This window comes from Plutella xylostella, chromosome 10 (genome assembly GCF_932276165.1).
Source record: "Plutella xylostella chromosome 10, ilPluXylo3.1, whole genome shotgun sequence".
Classification (NCBI taxonomy): domain Eukaryota; kingdom Metazoa; phylum Arthropoda; class Insecta; order Lepidoptera; family Plutellidae; genus Plutella; species Plutella xylostella.
Genome location: NC_063990.1, coordinates 10,172,296 through 10,195,158, shown reverse-complemented (window position 1 = coordinate 10,195,158; position 22,863 = coordinate 10,172,296). Strand labels below are relative to the sequence as shown.

The 22,863-nt window shown below is 37.2% G+C and overlaps 1 protein-coding gene across 2 annotated transcripts in view; it reads left to right on the top strand.

The window, feature by feature from the left end:
• The window catches only part of LOC105380240 (insulin-like growth factor-binding protein complex acid labile subunit), an 81,408-nt gene that overhangs the window by 16,520 nt on the left and 42,025 nt on the right, over positions 1-22,863 (top strand). The window lies entirely within an intron of this gene.

Below are 22,863 nucleotides of genomic sequence, written 5' to 3'. Positions count from 1 at the left end.
CGTTGCATATTCGGTAAAGAAAAAGCAAATTGCGTGGTTAGTTTTTTATTGTCGTTGGCAAAATTAAGTGAGTTAAATAAACTTTCAAGGCCACCGGTCAGTTTTCATTCTTAGCCAATGGGTGTAATGACCGACAGCGACTGTTTTAATGGTTTTTCCGAGATTTGCAAGGAGGAAATTAAATCATAATCTTTCACAGTTTTCTAAAGGATTAAGGCAATGAACCAATGATGAAAACCAATGAGCTAATTATTAAATTTGGAAAAGTAGTAATTGATTACCCTAATAATAAAAAGAACGTAAATGGAACCTGTTTGTAATACTTTATGTATTTCGAATGGATATTCATATTAAGATACACTGTATGATTCAACTAAAGACTTACGTGAAATTTTCGTGCATCTATTCTAAGTACTCTAACCCTGGCCGTATTCATAAAACCAGCTGAATGTTAGTTTTCAAAAGCCTTGCAAAGCGTCAAACATTTCATCTCATGTGTTTTTAGTGATTTTTTTGCTCTTTCATTTCATAATTTTTTGCCTATTTTTTGAAATTATCCTAGTCCTTTCCACCCTTTAACAAATTCTATAAATACGGAGGTAAACCTAAAACAATAACAGAGTATTAATTTATATTTTGATTGATTGTTTCCAAATCATGTAAATTCTGCAGATGTCTAATGGTATTGTAGTGATACAGAGGTCACAGGTGCCACATAGTGGAGTATATTGGCACTTGTACAAAGTGCCGGCAGCCGACATCTGACCACAATTTACGTGCAGGTGAATTTGCGTCGGAATGCCCGTCATGGTCGGTTAATTTTGTTACGTCACTACGTAACATTAAAGTTTGATTTTGCTTGCAGTGTCATCGTCAGCTAAGTTGTAAAATTTTGTAAATACTACTATTTATGCTACCCAAGCTCCAATTTCGCCATAGTCGGTTAGATCGTAACCAGGTATTAGTTGATCAATTATACGTCATCTCAATATTAAATGAAGACAGATGTGTCAAAAGTCAACCAATAATCACTGGTTATGCTCTAATCCACTATGGCGATATTGGGACTTAAGTTGCTAGTAAATATATTTTTATAATTTTTTTGAGTGGCGTTTTCATAACATTAAAATCTTAGTTTATTTTATAGTTAGTTATAAATGTATTTTTTTACTAGCAGACATTACTTTTCTCGTCTTTTTTATTAATTAAAAAAACACATTTGAATACCTATTTAAATACTGGGGTGCATAAGGAAACCTCATCGAGTGAAGTGTCTCTTTTTCCTTATGCTTCAAGCGCACCCTGGGAAAACAGCAACTGAATCTAATCTAACTGGACCATTCTTGCACTAGTAGACATCTAAGAGAACATAAATTTGTGTACAAAGACGTAATTAATGCTTCTAGAATAATCTACAAGTTAAGCTTTGATGTCTTGGAGTGATAGTGGTTAGGGTTGGAGAGATAAATCATTTTGTCTCATAAAATACTCTATGGATACCATTTTATGCATTCTCTTTCACATTAATCTTGTAGTAATTTCTCTCTCCGGTGAATATGTCGCTTACATCGCACGTTGAAGCTGACATTCTGAATAAAGTTAGAAACTTGAGAAAAATGCAGCTGCGGTCCTGCACTCTAGTCTCACTAAGGTAATAGTTTACTAAATAACTAACAGAAAAATATATTATCATCTGAATACTAATCCCTTAGAGATAGTATTTTAGAAGCTGGGAATATTCACGACGGAAATAAGGAAGGAATTCGCTAAGCGTGAATTTTGCTAGAAAAGACTACACTAGAGTAGACTATGTAGGTAAATTTCAAGTCTCACTTTTTGCTCTACAAATACTTGTTCACTATGCACATCGTTTTCAGTTTCCTTAGCATTATGAAGTCAATTAGACAACGTAGCTATAAAATCAACATAGAGATGAATAAAGTGACTAGATCGTCTTAACGATTTCTTCCTGGAAATCTTTAGGTGCATATACGATCATTCCACTGTTGACACAATAAGTGGCAGCCCCGCCAGGCTCGCATGCGACCGCAAAATGCAATTTCCCCAGAATTCCTCACACGGATCCAAAGCTCTGGTGTGAATTTTATAAAAGCTCGTTAAATTCTGTAGTTGGGAGATGGCGGCTCGTACCGGAATATTCCGGTTTATACCGAAAACTAGTTACGTATATGTGGGTGGAAGTACAGTCCGATGAAGAAATATTTCATATCACAAGATTTTAGTGGAAAAATGGGAGTATTGACATTGATTAGATTTTTTTGGCACTAAAACTTTTGTGCCCTGGCAAGTCTTAAATTTGCCTTCTGTAAAAAAAGGTTTCCACAGCCACTCTAAAAGTAGATTTTATGTGTGATAAATTATAATTCCTTTACAATCTTTAAGATTACGTTTTATTTCGTAGTACCTACTGAAGCTTATGAGCCCCTGTATGCATGATCATTCAAATTTCTAAACTGCCGCCTAGGCAACCAAATGCCAAACCTAGCCTGGATACCTGTGTAGAATAACATCCAGACAATCACGTATGTATTAATTGAGCCACCTGTACCTAGAAGGGTAATGTGCATCGGAGCGTACAGGGGTGGCGTCTCGTTTGTCATTTATGCTTAATTTGCCTGTACCTACAGACAGATCTATGACTGGTTTCTCATATATCAACAAAGGAACCCTAGTAATTGTATCAATTACCCTTTCGGTTATGTGAGTCTGGCTTTTGTGCGCTTGCTTCTGCTGTTCCGATTCAGATTGCTTTGTTTGATTTGATTTCTAATTTATGTATCTGGGAATGAGTAAGTTGAAATCATACTCTATTATCATAAAGGAAAGAAAGCAAGAAAGAAAATAGTTTTTTCGAACACACAGAAGTAATAAGAAGTAAAGAAATATTAAAATATCAAATACATAAAAAATTAACAATACAAAAATACATTACTGCCCGGTGTTTAAGAGCTAATATGTATCATCATCATCATCAGCCTTCTATCGCCCACTGTTGGGTATAGGCCTCCTTATTTGTACGCCAATTCTTCCGGTCCTGTGCCGCTCTGATCCACTGCTTCCCTGCAACCTTGCAGATGTCATCGGACCATCTAGCAGGTGGTCTGCCAACCGCTCTTCGTCCATCTCTAGGCCACCATTCTGTGACCGCCTTTGTCCACCTTCCGTCCTCCCGACGAGCCAAGTGTCCCGCTCACTCCCATTTCAGTTCGGCGACCCGCATACCGAAGTCGAACACTTTGGTCCTTTTGCGGATCACCACGTTGCCACGTTGGGAATACGGTCTCTAAGCGAAATGCCTAACATGGCTCGCTCCATAGCTCTCTGTGCAACTCTGATTCGGTGCACAGTTTCCTTGGTCAGCGTCCATGTTTCGGCACCGTATGTTAGTGTGGGCAAGACACATTGGTTAAACACCTTGGTCTTCAGGCATTGTGGGATCTTAGACTTCAGGACATCATCTAGTTTTGAAAATAATAATAAAGATAATATGTATCATCTTCAAGGAATAACTAACAACCAATTCTTATTTTTAATTGGGAACAACCGGCCGGCCTTAAAACTCGGTGATCTCATCAAAATCTCTGGCAAAGTCTACGTATAGGTGATGAGCCTAAAATGATACTTTCACGTAGCAGCTAATCGCTGAAATCGTATTCCATAGAGTTCCCATCGACACTCAGGCCGTAGTGTGGCTCCTCGCCTCCTCGCTACAATCAGAGTGTGGTAATGGAGGGGGGCACGGGGCGGGGAGGGGAGGGAGGGGTAGTTTAGCAAATAACCTGTTCGTTTTACACAGTATATTCACATTTGCATGTAGCGCGATAAATCACCTCGGGGAACCTCAGCTTTCTGAGGTGCTGTAATGTACACAGTGGGAGAAACTTAAGGTAATAGCTTGGCAGATTTACATGGAAAAGGCTGTAGTTGGATTAATTCGTAGTTGCTGTGTTCGGATATCGTCAGAGCAACGATAACGGTATCGTAAGTTGATATTTTAATACGTTACTATTCTGACTTCAGACTGACAACAATCGTATGAATTACTTAAAAAGAGCATGAAGCTTTTCCATCTTCTAAAAGAGAATGGAATTCAAGTCGAATACGTAAAGTTTCAAATGATTCGCCTGTCAGTTCATATTATCTGCACATTTTCCATGCTCTATGCGGGATAGGGTAGAGCGCACTGGAGCGGGCCCGAGGGGTTATTCTAGATTGACAAAAAAATTACGTTACGAGCGTTGTCATGGTATTGGTACGTTTAAATGATTGATTTTTTTTTAATTAACTTAAATTGGTTACTTTATATTGAAAATTTCAATTTGAAATGAACAAGAAATCATAAATACTTAATTATTGTTTCCACATTCTGAAAAATACCAAACAACTTACAAACGTGGTGTACCGTATAAGGCAGAGAAATCTGACCCCTCTCAGAAGCATATTGTTGCTATGAGACGGGGGTCAGGTTTCTCTGCACATGACCGTACAATTACAATAACCTAACAAAAGTTAAAAACTTCCGTCATTCAATACTAGTCGCATAACTTTTAATGGCTGAGACGATTTGATAAAATATACCTAAGAACACTCGGGGTAATATTACCTATGGCTTAAAAAAACGAACACAGGCAGTGATCCGAAACTTTTTCCGTAAGCTAGATCGACCCCGGGGTGCGGTGATGGCGACGACGTTCAATTTAGCTAACCTCCAGCCGGTGACGTGTTTTCATGATACACGTAAGAGTTAACTGCCCCTTCAGTGCTCTGGTTTCTCTGCGGTTATGATGCATTTAGATGTACAGGGTGTCGCAAAAGGGGAATGTTCAAAAACTGTAGAACAAAAGTTGTACAGAATGATCACCAGAGTCACACATCGCACATTTAGCACATCTAGATATATTATGTCAACCCACCAACCCGCAGTGTGGGAAATGGTCCAAGCTTAGGAAGGCAGTTTAGACCTTGGGGATATGCACAAAGAGCCAGGTGCAGCAGGGCGATCACGAAAAACACAGCTAACGTATAGAATCGAATGCGAGTGCGACAACTGTCAATTCGATAGGTAAAAAGTGTTCGAAAGTGCTGTCAAGTTGACACTAGTCACCAGAGTCATGAGAGTTGCTATATGTATGTAGGTATAGTGCCACAAACTTATCTGTTCCGGTGAGAGCGAACTAAATTGGTCCATATAATCTATGTCAATATGAAATTCATTTAGTAAGTAATGAGGTATGGACCAATTTAGTTCGCTCTCACCGGAACAGATAAGTTTGTGGCACTATATACCACTTTTTCAATACCCTGCTAATATTCGCTCACGAGCTTCGTGTTATAGGTGAAATGTTTTCGCATGGATATTAATGAATAAAATGCAGTGTTTTTTTAACACTTTTCTACATATACATGCCGAGATTATCTGTGCTACCACAAATACTTTAAACACTGTTTAAATAGTGTTTAAAACGAAATTTGACAGATTTTGTAGGCGTTTGACAGCGCTAAACACCTGTTAAATAGTGTCTAAGTTTTTGTGGTAAGGCCCTATAAATTTAATATCAGTTTGATTTGATGAGTAATGCTGTTTTGAATTTCTGCATGTTTCTTATGTCTCGTGAGAGCGTTCAAGTTACATTAAAACTCTAAAGTCAAGCCTAAAGTACCTCACTTTTTATACTTAGATAACCCCTACACTGGAAGAAACCGGTCTCAACAATAAGACCGACAGTTGTACTGTATCGCATTCATACTGTAAAAAATGTAAGTATTTTCCTGTCGTTCAAGCAATATTGAACACTTTTAATGAATACTAACCACTCTCAGCTTAATGTATTTTCCCGTGCAATTTCCGCGCGCAATAACGTACAGTCAGACTCGGGATTTTTTATACCATAATGAGATTATAAAGAAGGATAATACAGAGAGAACTGGGATGGCAATATTCGGAGCACGTAGGGAGAACATTTTCTCGCCTCGACTCGTGTGGAAATACTTGGGGTCACAGCGGGGTTGGAAAAAATAAAATGGTACTTAGTAGTTATATACTTGTGTTGGAGAACGTTGAAAAAACTAAAAGTACTTAAGTATAAATACCTACATAAAATAGTTTTTGGTAAGATGATATTTGTAGGCCATTATTATTCATCAATTAAAACTGAAAAGTAGGTAATAGTTTGTTTTTTCAATTTAATGTATGACTTTATAAAATCTCATAGTGTTTAGTTGGTAGTTTTTAATTAAAAATGAATATTTTTGTTATATAAGTACATATAGTACTTAGGTACCTAAAACTGATAATCAGTAACTTCTAAGTCCAAGGAAAAACGTAAAACTTATAACTCCCCTCTTTTGTTTGAGGTTAAAAAGTTCTAGCATGTGAAGGCTCATGTAAATTCAGGCAAGAAAGCTTTCAGTGCTTTAGCGAGCACTTTCAAAAGCGTTCGCGTGACCCTTAAAGCTGTTATGGAAATGAAGATTGTTATGCAATTTTTTTAAATGGTATTGCTGGCTTGATTTTTCCTTTACAATTTGCTCATAATAATATTGAATTGAACTCATTAGTGATGGGTTTGTATTTACTTTACCTTAACCTATTTAATCAGCAGCTCATTTTTCACAACACAATTATTATTACCTACTAGTTTTCCTGTACCTCACGTAGGTTCACTGTTAGAAAATGCTTTTAGTAGAATCTATTTTCAGGCTAATTCGAATTTACACCAGTCTCAAAGACAAGATCGATATTCCTCTAGCTTGCTGCTGGTCTGGTTCGGCGACTAATTCTGACATCATTCGCGATGACTTTATTTGCACTTGAACGATTTTTTACTTGTCATTCACGTGAACAATAAATATTAAACACATTCATTATTTTACAAGTTCTTCCTCTATCTGCGACCGGCATCAATGAGCGTTGTGTGTGCGTTACGTTCTTTACCATTCACACACATGACTCTGAAAAATATATGAAAAACAATGCGGCGTTGCGGTGACTCACCGCAGCAATGTATCCTCAATGTTTTAACCCTGTCAACGAAATCCATACACAACACCCGTGTAAAGAGAGAAAGAAGAAAGAAATAAAACATTTATTTGACACAATGAACAACAAAAACAGAAAAAAAGAAAATAAAAAGAATACAACAAAAAAAATACAATACAGGAATACATAATAACAATACAACATACTTAGTACAAACAAACAAACTAGGTTACTGTCCAGAGAGTCAAATCGGCACCAGCTCTGCATGTGCTGTGGCTAAAGAGGTCACAGCGCTGGTTTTCAGCTGGCCCTTAGTATTGGTGACCTCAGTCACGAACGCGTGTAACATCGCTCTTACAGACGCCAAAGACCAGCCAATAATCTTCCCTTTTATGAGAAACTTATAACACTCTCCTTTATCGCTCAAAAGTTAAAATACTAGAATACGTCCCGGAATCGCAGTGTATTCTCGTAGGCGGCTAAACCTCATGACGTGTGACATGACTGCGTATAATGTACTTAGGCCTCGTTTGTTCCCGCTAATGTATTAGGTTTCGCTGTAGTGTCGGCGTGTGCTGATGAGCCGACAATCGGACTGTGTTTGACACTGTCGGAAACTCTTCACTAAAGCATCGTATCTGTACCTAACTAAAGCCCTTATTCTTCTTGTATTTGTTAGCGTGTGACTAAAACTAGTGATGGATTAAGGTTTAATAGATTAGCCGGGCGTATTTACCATCAGTCGCTGACTGCCTAGAGTGTGGACGTAGTTATTGTAAAGATTATATGCCTGGATAAGGCTGCTGCACTTGCTTAATTAAGTACCTCATCAAAGTACAAAGAAACTTCAACAAGAAAAAGAAATAAGCTCGTTACTTTGATAAATAAACCTCTAAATGGTCTTTGAAAACCATCCGTAAAAAATAATAAGATATGAATGGGGTTTCAATATTTCTGATACATAAAGTCACAATCTGTTTGAACTACACATAAAAATTGGGCATCTAAAACGGGATTGATTTTGAGGTTATATTTGTACACAATAATATATCACCCGGGCTAGGTCAGTTTGTGGCACCATAAACCACTGAAGCCGCACGCTAAGAAACATAAATAAATCCGCATAGACGGGTCGATACCAGGTCTCCGGTGGACTAATCTGGCCAATTACCGGCCAGAACTGGGCTGACATAACTGGGGCCAACTGTCAAGGGTTGTGAGGTAAATTGCTCAATTAATACATTACACGTACGTTGTTGTACACCTTTGTCCATGTGGATTGATTAGCTAGATATACCTATGTAGCTTTTTAGCCGATGTCTCTAGCACAGTAAGGGTACTTTTATCATTATTGTTTGAGTTCATTATTTTATATATTTTATTATGTATCAATAGCTACATTTAAAAGTATATGGGTGACTGGCAACATTATTAAAGAATACCATAGAAAATAACTAAAAACAGAACCAAATGGGTTGCACTTTTTATAGGAACCTTGTCTAACTAGCAATACTAGCCACCGTGAATGTTTTCAATGAATCAACGGCGATTCGTCAGTCAACTGTACCTCTGTTTCAGCATGAAATACCTAAGTAATTCAGCAATTGTAGCCACACAACCCAGTTCCGGAGTACAACGAAGTTATAATGCGAAACTTGCTGGAGCGATTCTAACTTCTGTAACATTACTTTCAGGTTTCAGCGCTAGCTTGTAAATTTTACAGTTGCAGTTTCCACCCTTAGCAGCTTGTTCTTTTTGCATCGTTGTGTAAATAGGAAAAATGCTATTAAGAAAGCAAAGAACTTTATTCAATTGAATGAGAGGAAGAGCAATTAAATCTGTTGAAGCGTATTAATATTATAAGCGAAGAATCTTTTTGATTCTTCCTTCTTTATAAAATGTAAAATATATGGTTATACAACTTTCGCAACATCATGTATACATAAGGAAGCAAACTAAGAACTTGGTGCAGTAACTACCTTTATTTAAGAATACAACACACCTCGCTCTAGCGCGTTGAGGGTTCACTCTAACTTACGGAAAACAAAGTTTCAGAGCGCTGCTGCGGCAACTACCATTCTATCTCGTTGTACACGTACCGCTTGCATAGCACCTCTATTCTATTCTCTGGAGCGGTGTCAGTACCTGCACCTGGCTCTCTCGAATGGACCCTTTGTGCATATATCTAAGGTTCTACGCTGGTCTACTGCGGCTTGGTGGGTTCTCATTATATGGATGTGCTATACCTAGATGTGCAGGTTTCCTCACGATTTATTCCTTCGCCGTAAGAGCGATGGTATACTAGTGTACTGAAATACCAAAGAACTCATTGGTGCATGTCAGCACCGTCGCATTTCTTGCGTGAGAAGTAGGCACTTACCTGACTGAGCTACCGCCGCTTTACATAGCAGTAGCACCTATCTTTCGCCAGTTTTTTGTGAATCTAAAGTAACCCGTGTTCCAGTAATGAGCCGTCAGCCGACCCGACAGAAGAATAAAACGCCACCCTAAGACTTTCGCAACACATTGTCTTTCGAACGTGCGAGCATCTTCCGCAAACTTTGTATAGTTTGCTCGACACCGACTCGAAAGCGTAAATAAATATTAGACGAGCCGTGTGTGGCTTTCTTGTGTTTACTGTGTTGTGTGCTGGGAAATATCCGTTTACGTTGCGTTGTTGCGTAGGGGAAGCAAAATTGCTGATGGGCTGATCTTGGAATATTTGTGGATACATAAGAAAAAGCTTTTACCTATGTATATTTTTCTTATTTATAAAGTGAAATAAGCTCAGTGAAGATAAGTAAATGTTCAGTTACAAAAGAGCATCTTAAAACCCGCCTGTAAAATGCAGAAATACGGAAACAAATGCAAAAAATTAGAACGAAAATACTCGTAATATTCCACAGTAGCAGCATTCTGCTTTCGCCAACAGAGCTACTTCAATTTCCATTCAAATATTGATCCCTTGTGGGTGAGATTAATCCAGCCCAAGGTAAACGTAGCCATTTTGTAAGAAAACTGCCTGGCTTTATTAGATTACAGGCCATTTCTAGCGAAAGCTGTGCCTTATCACGGGTTTTATCTATACGGTACCCGGCTTCTTCGACTGTTGTTTTGAAATGTATTCAGTTAATCTTCATATTTGGTTTCGCAGCTACTGTTTTGGGTATACTTACAGATTATAAAAAAATATATTCTTAATGCAAGTAACTGAATCATATTTTAAAGTAATAAAATAAATACCTATTTGGAGTTAAACTAAACATAAGGTTAGGTTAGTAGATAAATTTTAACAATCAATTACTGAAAAGGCATAAATAATTATGTTAATTATGAAAAAATCTGATAAATAGAGAAATAAAGATTTCAGGATGACTATGCTTTTAAAAAACCTAATAGCTATTCTCATAACATAAGATTTTAATGCTAAAACTCATTTATTTGTATTACCTTGTCGGTACCCTCTGAATATAACAGGGGTGCGGAGGCCAAACTATTAAAATTTATGGCGTTCATCGCTGACCCTCGAACCTGCCCTGACTAAAATATATAAAAGCCGGTACCTAGTTAATCTCTTTTATATTTTTCATCCATACAAATTGAGGTTTTTAATAAAAAAAAACAGATTTCTTTCGCAACGATAACGAAGACGTGGGTAAGGTACGTAGATTTATTTGAAATTCTGCTAGCCACTGATTTACTGAGCACAATGCATTGAATTTCAACAATACCTCATGATTTATTGAAATTCCCTGAATTTATTGCATAGTTATTTAAACCAGACGAGAACCGTATAGGTCATTACTATAGGTCTGTTCTCCGTAGTGACCATTGCTTTTCATTTACAAAGCTTTTTGGTACACTATGGAGTTTATTGCGAGAACATTTTGGACCGTCCCAGCTCGAGACGACTTCTAATTTGTATGGTGAAGTGTGTAGTGCATGATAAAACTGTACAAACTTACACGTGCGGTCAGCAAAAGATATATCTTTTGCTCTCTGAATGTGTAAATACAGTCGCCATTTAGAATTATTTTGCATGCGACTTATTATAATTTATTCAAGTATAATTACGGAAAATGAGCATACCTATACATTACCGAGTAATACCTAACACAGAGGAAAGATCTGGAAGGAATGTTAATACCCTTTTGTGGTTTTGCTAAGAGAAGCAATACGAGGTTAACGTGGAAAGTTCTGGATTCTTCCAGGAACTCGCTGCGCAAACCGAGTTTCTAACTTAAACCTGTAATTTCAGAGGAAATTGAAATCTTATACACACGTAGGTACTAGATTTATTTAAGTGAAATTTATTTAAATTGAACTGGAAATACTGCTATAAAAAATACCTACTAAGATAAATGTATAACTCCAGAAAGGAAAAACCGATTTTGATGATGACTTCGAACAATTTCTATTATGTCTTAACAATATTGGCTTTTTCATTTCTGAGTTACGTCTAGTTTATACGCACGCATGTCACTGTATAGAAAATCATCTTTCTCCTTTGAGAAGTATGTTTCATTTGTTATTCCCAGTGCAAATAGCTTTATATCTGTTTCATATTACGCAAGTCTCGGTGTCACAAACAAACGTTCAACCGACTAGATCAAACAATCCTCGTTGAGAGACTTCGTGCAGCCATGCAGCCTCCCAGAGGTAATATACTTGCAAGGAGAATTGCATTATCTATCATCTTCAGGCAACATTGCCAGCAAGTTTTTACTGGGGAACTTTTATGATTTCGTGCCAGCAAACTATGTTGACTTTGCTGGTTTTAATTAATTGGGTAACAAATTATCAAGCTTAGTTCGTGTATCATGAATTAGTTAGGTCGCGATTCTTTTCCTAGTAGTCAAACTACATATTACACTTCCTACAAGGCGAGCGTACGTTGCAAATTAACTTATCATTGACACTAGGAATACTAAACCGATACGTTGCTAACACACTGACCACACAGCATTATTGTGAAAAAAAAAACTGTACACAGTATGCATCAGACATTGTGAGAGGTGCACGAAATAAGGTCAAAAACAGAATTCTTGTAAGTACAGTTTCTATACCCTTTCTTATTGTACAGATACCGTGAAAATTCCGTTTCACTGTAAGACTCAAAGTGCAATATTAGCCGTTGCTCGGCTCTATATTAGCTGGCAGTGAATGGGCCCGGTCCGTCACGAAACGGCCCGACGGGTGCACTCTTTATCCTGAATCCTGAATGCTTCAGCGCACTCGGCGATATCCAGTGCCTGACCTCTAGGGATTCTTCGGCAGGGCGGTCACTCCGATGAACATGTGGAACTGATGGCTCTAAACTTTCCAAACTATAGAAGTGCCGTTAGATGAAAAATGCTTTATATTCTTGCGGTTGAACTTTTATATGGCTATTTTATTTTTATATATCAGTTACTAAATAGTATTTTAATGGGAATTTGGCTGGTTAATTAAATAGTGAGCCTCTACTGCACAGCAATAGTAGTCAAGTGCAGTCAAAACACAGCTCTATCTCATCGTATTAAACCATAGAACAACGCGGACTTGGGTGCACAACATACCTCTGGTTCGATATTTTTTTGTTAATCTAAAGTATCTCCAGATACAGTCACCTGCATAAGTAGATATAAACTTTTGTAATTTGTCAATCTAAACTCTGATTCGTCAGTTTGACAAGGTACAGAAGTGTATAGCTACTTATGCAGCTGACCGTAGGTACATTGTAGTCGTAGAACCGTAGTAAACCTCCCGAAGTGTGCATGGCTTAGTCCGGGGCAGGCCGGGGCAGCCCGGCGCAGTCCAGCCCCGGACCCCGAGGTGTGTGCTCGCCCGGTACGTATTGTGGCCTGCGCTTTGTCGGATTAGCCTACGCTGGCGCTGAGCGGATCGCTTTTGTAATGCCGACGGTGAAGGATTGTTTTCGAACCTCTTAGGGATTGTTTTGATTGGACTTTGGGATTTAAATAATCGTTGCGTGGGCAAGATGGATTGGGGATTAGGGCGCCAAATGACGGTGTTTGTGTAGTGATTGTTTAGATTTATTTTTTTCTTTCAAATCTTTTAAATCATTAACTAATGTCATGAATTTACACAGTACACAGTCTCAAGGAAAATAAGCATTCATTCTAAAAAATAATTATTATGTAGGTAGTTGGCAGAGTTTTCAAAGAAACAATAACCGATTTCATTACTATAATCAGGAGCAAACTTTCAGGCTAGTTCAGCGTAGGATGAGACTGAAATCAACTGTAATTATAGACTAAGTACTTATCCAAATTATCTAATTCATAAAACAACGTCGGCAATAGAATAAATATAGTTGCATAGTCTGACAGCAGTTATTTTCCTCGATGTCCATGATAACAAATTCCGTCCCGGGACGTGACTGTGGCGATTTAATTTCCCGCGCTCCGATCACCGCTCGGTGAATCAATAAATAGTGCTGTGCTACTTCGCTATTCAATCACATAACGAAGTTTATCCAACAAAGACAAGTTGAGTTCAAAAGCGAGTTCAGAGTAAATGAATAATCTATTTAGCGATCGTCGGCCGCCGAGTGGCGAGGCACTAGCTGTAGCTGTGACGTCATCGCGTCGAAACTATTAAAGCTACAGAATTGCAGATCTAGGTGTTCAGAGAATGGCCAGATAATAACTTGGAGGAGCAACTTTGTGGCGTTGTGTTGTGCCATCTGATAGCACGTTTACGAGGTCGATCGAAAAAGTTTTCATCTCTGTCTGCTTTTGTAAAGAATATGCTGTTTCATTTCCGGTGGGCGGTCCGGGGTATTTCGGGGAAATTTTACTGTTGTACTCCTATTCAATTTAGTAAAGCTAAATTTACCTGTAATTTTATTACGCCATCTTTAGAGGCTTATCGTACTTTAATGATGTACCTAAATTTAATTAGTTTACTAAACCAATCACAATCATTCATAGGCCAAATGACTTATACAATGATTTATACACGTGCGGCAAGCGAAATCGGACCCCTATATTAGAACAACAAACATTTTGGATACAATTAAAAGTTTTATAATCAAGACAAGAAGTTTAATAAAGAAATGTAATACGCCTACGCAACGATTAATGGCGCTAATGAAAGAAGGTATTCGGAAACATTCCTAATAACTTTCTGCAAAAGGTACAAATTACAATAACGTTCTTTGTTCACGTTCCAAAGAAATCTTAGAAAAAGAAAGTCCTAGGTAGTTAGTGAAGTTTGTGAATCCAAGTTCTAGATTAGATACGTGCGGTACAGATGGTGCTAACTAGCGGTATTGGGACGTTTTACTGTCGTGTAAACACGTGTTTTAATAATAGTCTAGCTTTGCAACAATTTTGTTTTATAATACACTCACGGGCAATGAAAAAGTTCCACTCACAATATGCCGACACCAAACGAATCCAATTTTTTACACTTAATTTAAAATTTGTACAAAATATTGCCCGTGAGTGTATTACAAGACCCTTCTACCTATTAAGTTCGGTGATTATGTAATTTAATCTGTACGTACCTAACTATATAATGATTATGTATAAGGATTCTGAATGTAGGATATGCCCCGAATATAGCATCTGTTCTTGGGGTCACAATTTAAATACCTTGCCAGCTCAGACTTCCGAAATACTTAAATACAATTTTATCTTTCTTCTTTCTCTCTACGTGTTAAATATATTTATTTTGGTTGTAGCTGGTGAAATATTGACTTATTATTATTATTTCAGGTAAGAATACGTCTGGCGTTATGGCGTCTACGTTATAATTTGAAAGTATGTAAGTTTCTTGAGTTTCTTCTAAGTACTGTGACAGTGAGAGCATGATGACCACGCAACATAAAAAAATGCAATATGGAATTTCGTACCGGTTTCAATATTTCGAAAACTATCGACTTTTTACTAAGGTCATATTGCAATATTCTTGTCACACTTAAGCTGGCCTATCAGACCTCTAAGGTGTATGACGTGAACTTTTGGGACCGCCTGTATAATAACATGATGTTTTAGTCCAAAAATCCACTGCACATAAAACTGAAATTCACACCGTATTTTTCCAGATTACCCTAACGAAATATTTCCTTTGCTGAAACTGAAATTATTTGAAATAGAGTGCTCTATCTCGATCAGAGAATAAGCTGCAGATTTCCATCGCGATACCAACACCCTGCAGCGCCCGGCTCGGGGCTACTCTATCTTGAAAAAACGGACCAATAAGACCTGCTATAATGCAATTGGTAGTTTAATGAAACGAGATAAGGTCGTGGTTCTTTCGTACTTCGTAACGTTTAATAAGAGTGACCCCAGCAAGGCAACATCCATTTTCGTTCAGACGTTTTTTAGGTATGTTGTAGCTAAAAACTTTCTCCCGATTACTTTTAATAGAGAACAACAATGGACCGCTAACAATGTCACAAGCAAACTACGTTCCCATAAAGAGTATTTTGGTACATTTTGTAATATCTTTTCAAGACACTCTCCGGTTTTAATCATTCAAAAAATAATCTACAAGTTCTTAACTACGTACTCAAATTTGGCTTAAACTTTAGTCTTAGACCTGTAGGAATCGTCCCGTCTCAAGTGGGAGCTATCGGATATTGATCGTGTCGAAATTGGTTTCTCAAGACTCGCGCCTCAGGGGGCCACTCTATCTTGCAAAGAACGAAGTTTCTTTCGTCGTTGAGCTAACCACGACTCTATTTCGCAAAATGTACCGATTGTATGACAGCTCTCGACTGTTCGTATTTTGTGAAGATAGATTAACCCCACAGAGCGGATTACCGTGGCGCGAGAAATTACAGGAAAGCGCCCACGATGCAAAACGTGAACCATTTAATGTACACCCTGAGCGAACTGGTAACGTGAGTTCTTTATATGACAGGTTACTGTTTGCTATTGGGATTCAACTTACCTTTACCATTTATAGTATATACTCTGAACAAAAATATTCTTATGTATCAATTACCCTGGGCGAAAACGGGAGACGTTATCATTTTAACAGGTTCATGGTGACATACGAGTAGGTCCCATATCATATTGATGTATAAAGCATTTATATAATATTTAAGTGGGCACATAAAATAGGTGGAGTGAGCGGTTTGAAAATGGTAGCTCTGTTCAACCATCGTCGAATATTTTCCACCTAGTGAATAATTGACTGAAGAGATATTCATCTAAGATATACTCATTGTAGTCATTATTAATTAATTATAAGCTATTTAGTTATTACTGAACACCGAGACTGTAAATGTAATGTTAGCATTTCAATGGAGCGCTTCACAAACGATTTTAGTTAATTACAATGCACTTGATTAATCTAAACCAATTTGTGCTGTAGTCGTCGGATTATCCGTCATTTACAAATTAGCAGGCAAGCTTCTAAAATTATAGGTTAGATTCTGTATAAGCCCCGTAAAATGATATTGCGCCTGAAGCTCTGTTATGTAACTTATGGCTGTATAATGTTCTGTTAAGATAAGACATTATACATAGCGATCCTTGTTTATACGTAACGATATTATATAATTTGCCAAGGAGAATAGCCAGATGTTACCCGCTTTGTGTTAATTATCGGCCACTGAAGAAACCTTTTTTTTAATTCATTTAAAATCTTACTACTTTTTAGGGGAAAAAAATAATTTAGACCCTCTAAATGTGTTATTTCAAAAAAAGTTTACTTACTGAAATAATATTTTGATGTTTTTTACCAAATCTCTTTTTTATATAATGATACGAGTATCGCGAATATGAGCTCAAGTGAAAATAAAGAAATTGCGGGATAGTTCTTCGCTTCTCTCCCAGGCTGCAGCCTGTCTTGTCCCCTTGTCTCAGGTTGTTTGTTCCGTACCATCGGAGACATATTGACTCAGGCTCAGCAAACAGCCTCCACTATTAGTTTACTAGGCTCACCTGTGCTCTTGTAGTGTACACTGTTACAGAGATTATTTGTTTAAGACTTGGAGCGCATCAGCAAGCGTCTTAAAGTAGGTACTAATGTATGTCTTTTGAGAAGATTAGCTTTTATTTGAGTAGATATAACTTTTATAAGCTATTATCATATTTTTATAAGCCGAAGCAAAGCACAGATACCTACAATACTTATAATTTTAATTATGTTTGATTTCTCGGCACACAAGCGTAAGCGTATACGCCTACAAAATAATTATTACGAAAATTAATTGTTACGTATTACTCATTTCGATATTATTTGTATTTTTTATATCTCGCTTACTTATCAATTGGCATCACTATTTACGAGTTATAAAGATGCGACTTAAGTTAGTGTGGTCGAGATTGTAACTGAATAATGTTCGTTCTTTGTAAACTATTGAAAAGTTCTTACAAGTTCTCCTTATCGGTGAAGCAAGCAAGAAAAAGAGGTTTGAAATTGTGGAACATACCTTCGCAGGTATTATGCAGCAGGGTATTATGTCATAACTCCTGCTGCATTTTTTTGGTGAAACTGATTTTTATTTAATGTTTCTGTGGTTCTATTAAATGAATATATTGCATTATCCAAACATTGCGTTGTGACATAGAAAAAAACTTTAGCTTTCAACGATCATTTTAGCTTGTTTAACCATAATGTATATAGGTACCATTCTATTCTATTCTATTCTATTCTATTCTATTCTATTCTATTCTATTCTCTGTGGGGCTGTAAGTACCTGCACCTGGCTCTCTCGAATGGAACCTTTGTGCATATCCCCAAGGTCTAAACTGCCTTCCTAAGCTTGGACCATTTCCCCACCACGCTGGTCCACTGCGGGTTGGTGGGTTCACATATCTAGATGTGCTAGATCTAGATATGCAGGTTTCCTCACGATGTTTTCCTTTACCGTAAGAGCGATGGTATACATTGTACTTAAGTTAAAAGAACTCATTGGTACATGTCAGCGCCGGGATCGAACCCGCATCTCTGGCGTGAGAAGCGGGCGCTTACCCGACTGAGCTACTACCGCTCTTACAATTACATATGTTACTTCCCTAACATCACATTTTACATACTTACTCCTCATAAAATAAATACTAGACACCGCAAGCACTTTACACAAAACCGACAAAACGAAACAATAAAATCACAATCGGATCAAGACATACGCTTGTCCCCGCGTATAGGAAAATGGAGGTCGGTAAATTATTCAACGTAATCGGGCCTGCGTAAACGTGCGTCAGTCAAACGCCAGCGCCTGTCCGCCATAATGGATGGCGTGTGAGGGGATTGCAACTCGGCTCCCGGATTGATAAATCTAATATCCTCATTATTGTGGACATCATCATCGGCCCCTAATCGTTCTCGACTGGACATAGGCCATGAGCGAGCGCCACAACATTTTGACCTGGGCCTTTCTTATGCAGCCCCGTCTAGTGTGATCGGTAGCTACTACCGACCAGCTGTCTATGTTTTATTATGTCTAAATTCGGTCTGGCACTTCAGTTTGCAGATAATAAGAGCTAGAGCAAGAGAACACAAGTAACCGACATCGGTTGCTTGTGTTCTCTTACGAATTACCTGCGTTATTTCTGAATGTACATATACATATACATTTACATAATATGCATTCACTATTTCTGAATGTTATCCTCGGCAAGAGGTTACAATCATCCAAGGCGTGTTTTGAATCCTCTACCTAGGGGTTGGCGACACCGCACCCTGTAGAATTCTATGCTATTCACAATAATAAAAAAGTAGTTGTGCGATGAATAAAACTTTTGAATTTGAAATTCAATCTTATGTTTACATTTTTATCTTTAAAATTTACTAATTCGTCTTTTACTTTTATTTGTCAGGCTGCATGTATTACGTATAAATTGAACCTATAAATCAGATTGTATTTCGTAATTCCGAACTACCCATCAAAAGCTCACGTATCGTCACCACTGTGATGTGGTTATTATCATTAAATAGAGTTGTTAAACTCCAGCCGAAAAATTTCAATGAAAGGAAGAAATAAATTTCAGTGAGTAAACCTGTAATTAAAGTTAATATAAAAGGTAATTATGTTATGGAAGGAAATTACAGTATTTTTATAATTGCAGTCTTGAGTAGAAAATTAGGGTAGTTAGAAGTTTCAACCATTATGAAATAAGACCATGTAATTATACTGTGTAGGCTTTAATTTGCGTTTTTTAACCCCAACGATAAAATGAACTTGTTAAATTTTACATCTGCGGCTTTGTATGCCTGTGCTATGATTATTGTAGTAGTTACAGTGACAGTCAGGTGACCAACAAAATTTTAATAGACTTCAATAATTTTACTTGAAAATTTTCAAAAGTTGCGGTACAAATTTTCAAAAGTTATTTATAGAATGACCCTTAGTGTCGGTTTTTTTCGGCTTACTCTAGTTTTTGCAACACACCCTAGATATTTACTAGCACATCGCAAGATACCCAGGCTGCGCTGAAACTGTAAAACTACTAACGATATTTGCTCCCATTACGCGACGGAAACCAAACTTGTGCGTAAAGTGCTCAAGTTACTTGCTTGTAGCCATACATCTTTGCCCATGCTGATTAGTTACTAATTCTTCTCTCTACAACACCACAGATACTTAAGTTTAGAAATATTATATATTTAATAATTATTTATGAAAAGTCATCTCCCACCAATGTTCCTTGAAAACGTAGGGCCTTACCACAAAAACTAAGACACTATTTAACAGATGTTTAGCGCTGTCAAACGCCTACCAAATCTGTCAAATTTCGTTTTAAACGCTTGTTAAACAGTGTCTAAAGTTTTTTTTTGGTAGTACAGGTATTGTTTAATTATTGTAGTGTGCCCAGCAATAACAGTATAATGTTCAGTAATGGTCTCGCTACATTTTAATAAGCTCGCCTCCTATAACAGGGTGTTGCAAAAATAGACTTTTGACACAAAAGCCACTTAAATGCACGAATGTTTATTTAAATAAATACAACCCGTCCCGAAGCCTGGTGCTTAAATAAATGATCGACAGTGGATGCCAACTAGCAATAAAATCCCCGGAATCCCAGCTATTTGTGATACCATGTACTGTACACGCACAGTACAGTACAAGTTGTACAACATGATATTTATTTTAATTGGATTCGTGGGAAACCCCGGATGTGCCCGGATATTCCCGGCTGTAGAATTAACGATGTTTATTGGAATTTAAATCAAACAAATTGCCACGACTATTTCAATGTCATTATTTTCGTTTCACGGCTTTATTCATTCATCCATGTTTGTATTATTTAATACCGACTATACAAAATTTAAAAAAGACCGACTATACAAAAAGACACACTTGTCCAAGGGAAACTAGTGAACTACGTCCAAAACTATGTCTACCTGGGTCAAAATATTGCTATGGAAAACTGGGGCATCAAAGAAGTGGAGAGAAGAGTAGCGAAAGCGTGGAACAAATACTGGTCGTTGAAAGATGTCTTCAAATCCAAATTGCCATTAGGACTAAAAAAGAAAGCCTTCGACTCTGTAGTACTGCCGACGCTGCTCTACGGCTGCAGACCTGGCCTCTTACAAAAACAATAACCAACAAATTACAAGTTTTCCAAAGATCGGCAGAAAGAAGTATGTTAGGCTTAAAACTAACAGACAGAGTGAAGGCGTTGGACATCAGACATAAAACAAAACTCATAGACGCAGTAGAGATGGCATGTAGCTTAAAATGGAGATGGGCTGGCCATATATCACGAGTGACAGATGGACGATGGAGCGAAAGGGTGCTGCACTGGCAGGTACGGGACACTCGGCGCGGGCGAGGCAGGCCGCGGCGGCGCTGGGTGGACGACATCGTGCAGCTGGCCGGCAGGACCTGGACGCGGCTCGCGGCAGACAGGGACCACTGGAGACGGATGGAGGAGGCCTACGTCCAACAATGGACATCCCAAACCACAGAATTGTAAATATCTAACTATATAACTATATATTTAATAGATAGAAAAATACATAGTCATAATATTTAAGGAATGAAATATATATAAATTATTAATTATTAATTGAAGTTATTATTGTTAGGTATATGAATGAAATGTAATTATGAATAAGTAGATATAATTAAGAACTAAGGTATTTATAATGAATACTGATATAATGTTGAAATTTATAATGATTAATTTATTATTTATTAATGAAATGTTATTTAAATATTTAAATGATTTGAAATTATTATTAAGATGCATGAAATGTCTATATATAATTATGTCATGTTTATGTAAACGTTTATTTCAATTTGGGAAATAAAGGCTATAATAATAATAAATAATAATACAAAATTTATGGAAGTAAAAAAATCTGTAAATGATTAAAACTGCACTGGAACGGCTAAAGCAATTTTGATAAAGCAATACAGGGAATCTCACAATATAAAACGCATTCAAAACGATTCACCCATTTCACAGTATTCTTACGTGGCCACTGCATACACAAATAACAAAGTTGCATTGCACCTATCCACATTATTCAGTTGTTGTATTAATAAAATTATTGTAGGTAGTATTTAATCGTAAAGTTTATACTTATTCAAAAAGTACCTATAAACTCTACCATTACTAGAAGCCTTACCTGAAGAAAAACATCAAACGAATTAGTTTAGTTTAGTTAGAATTATGCTTTAATCTTTTCCAGAACTTTTACAACAATTCATTACAAGGTTTCCTTTAGGCATTAAAATAGCAGAATACTCAGTAAAGCAGCCGCCGGGTCCTAATACTAAATGGGTGGAATATTATCAGTGTTATTCCAGTCGCGTCGGCTTATTATACCACTTTGGCAACAACATGTATAATTGTATATCTTCCTATTTTCAAATCTTCTTCACTCGTTATAACCCACCACAAAGTTTAACTTTTTTATACCTACTTAAAATTTTCCCGTTGCGTTAATACACACAACGAAAAATGCTCGTACATTTCAATAAAAACCAGTCCGTTTATTTATGCTGGCGGTACCTCGGTACGGACAAAGCCGAAAAATAAAAGCAAAAAAGGTTGTATGAATGTGCCTTTCTCAATCTTAATAACAGAACGGCTGAGCCCGGCTTTATGCTAAATATCTGGAGCGGATACTAATATTCATCTTAATCTGCACGAACTTTTGAGAAAATATTAACTTAAGTGTATCTCCGGCTGGGTAAGGGCGTATCTTGGTTTCGAAATCCGTGTAGTTTTTGTAGCTTGTTCGCATGGTTCGTGAGTTTAGTCAAGCGCTCTGATAGGCTCTCAATTTCAACTTTGGTTTACTTCTGAGGTTCTAGGTGCTAGAAAAATGGTAGTAATTCTGAAAAGACTCTAATTTTAGCTTTGTTTTTATGGGGATGGAATCCCATAATTTTAAGTTTTGGCGGGACTAAAATTAATATCAGTTACAATGCTACGATAAGCTTGATTGCGTTTACTATAACCTACCTATTTAAACAGTATGTTTCTTCTGTATAATTCGATTTTCTTTTTATACGCTTGAAAATTAATTAGTTTCGTAATCCAGTAAATTGAAAAAAAATATGTTTTTAAACTAAAACTTAAAAGGAACCCTAAGCTGTTGGCTCCATTATGTAAAAGTTGGCAAGCTCCTCCTCCTCTTTCAAATGTGAAATGTCACTTGTTGCTCATAACCCTAATGCTGAACTTTCAGGCAAAGTAGGTCCTACTTAGACGTACTAAGGGGAACGTGAAAGTATATTTGGTATTAAGAGTGGCCATACTTTAGGTGGAGAAATGTGCTTCAGGGATTTTCTATTAATAAGGATTTTGTGACTAACAAGGCACCAACTTAAAATAAAGAAAAACTTAATAAGACGTAGAAGGCAAAATAAAGAGCTATATACATTCTGGGAGCTCTCCCAGAAAAAAAAACTAGAAATGTATAATGTTGATGGGTTTTTTTTT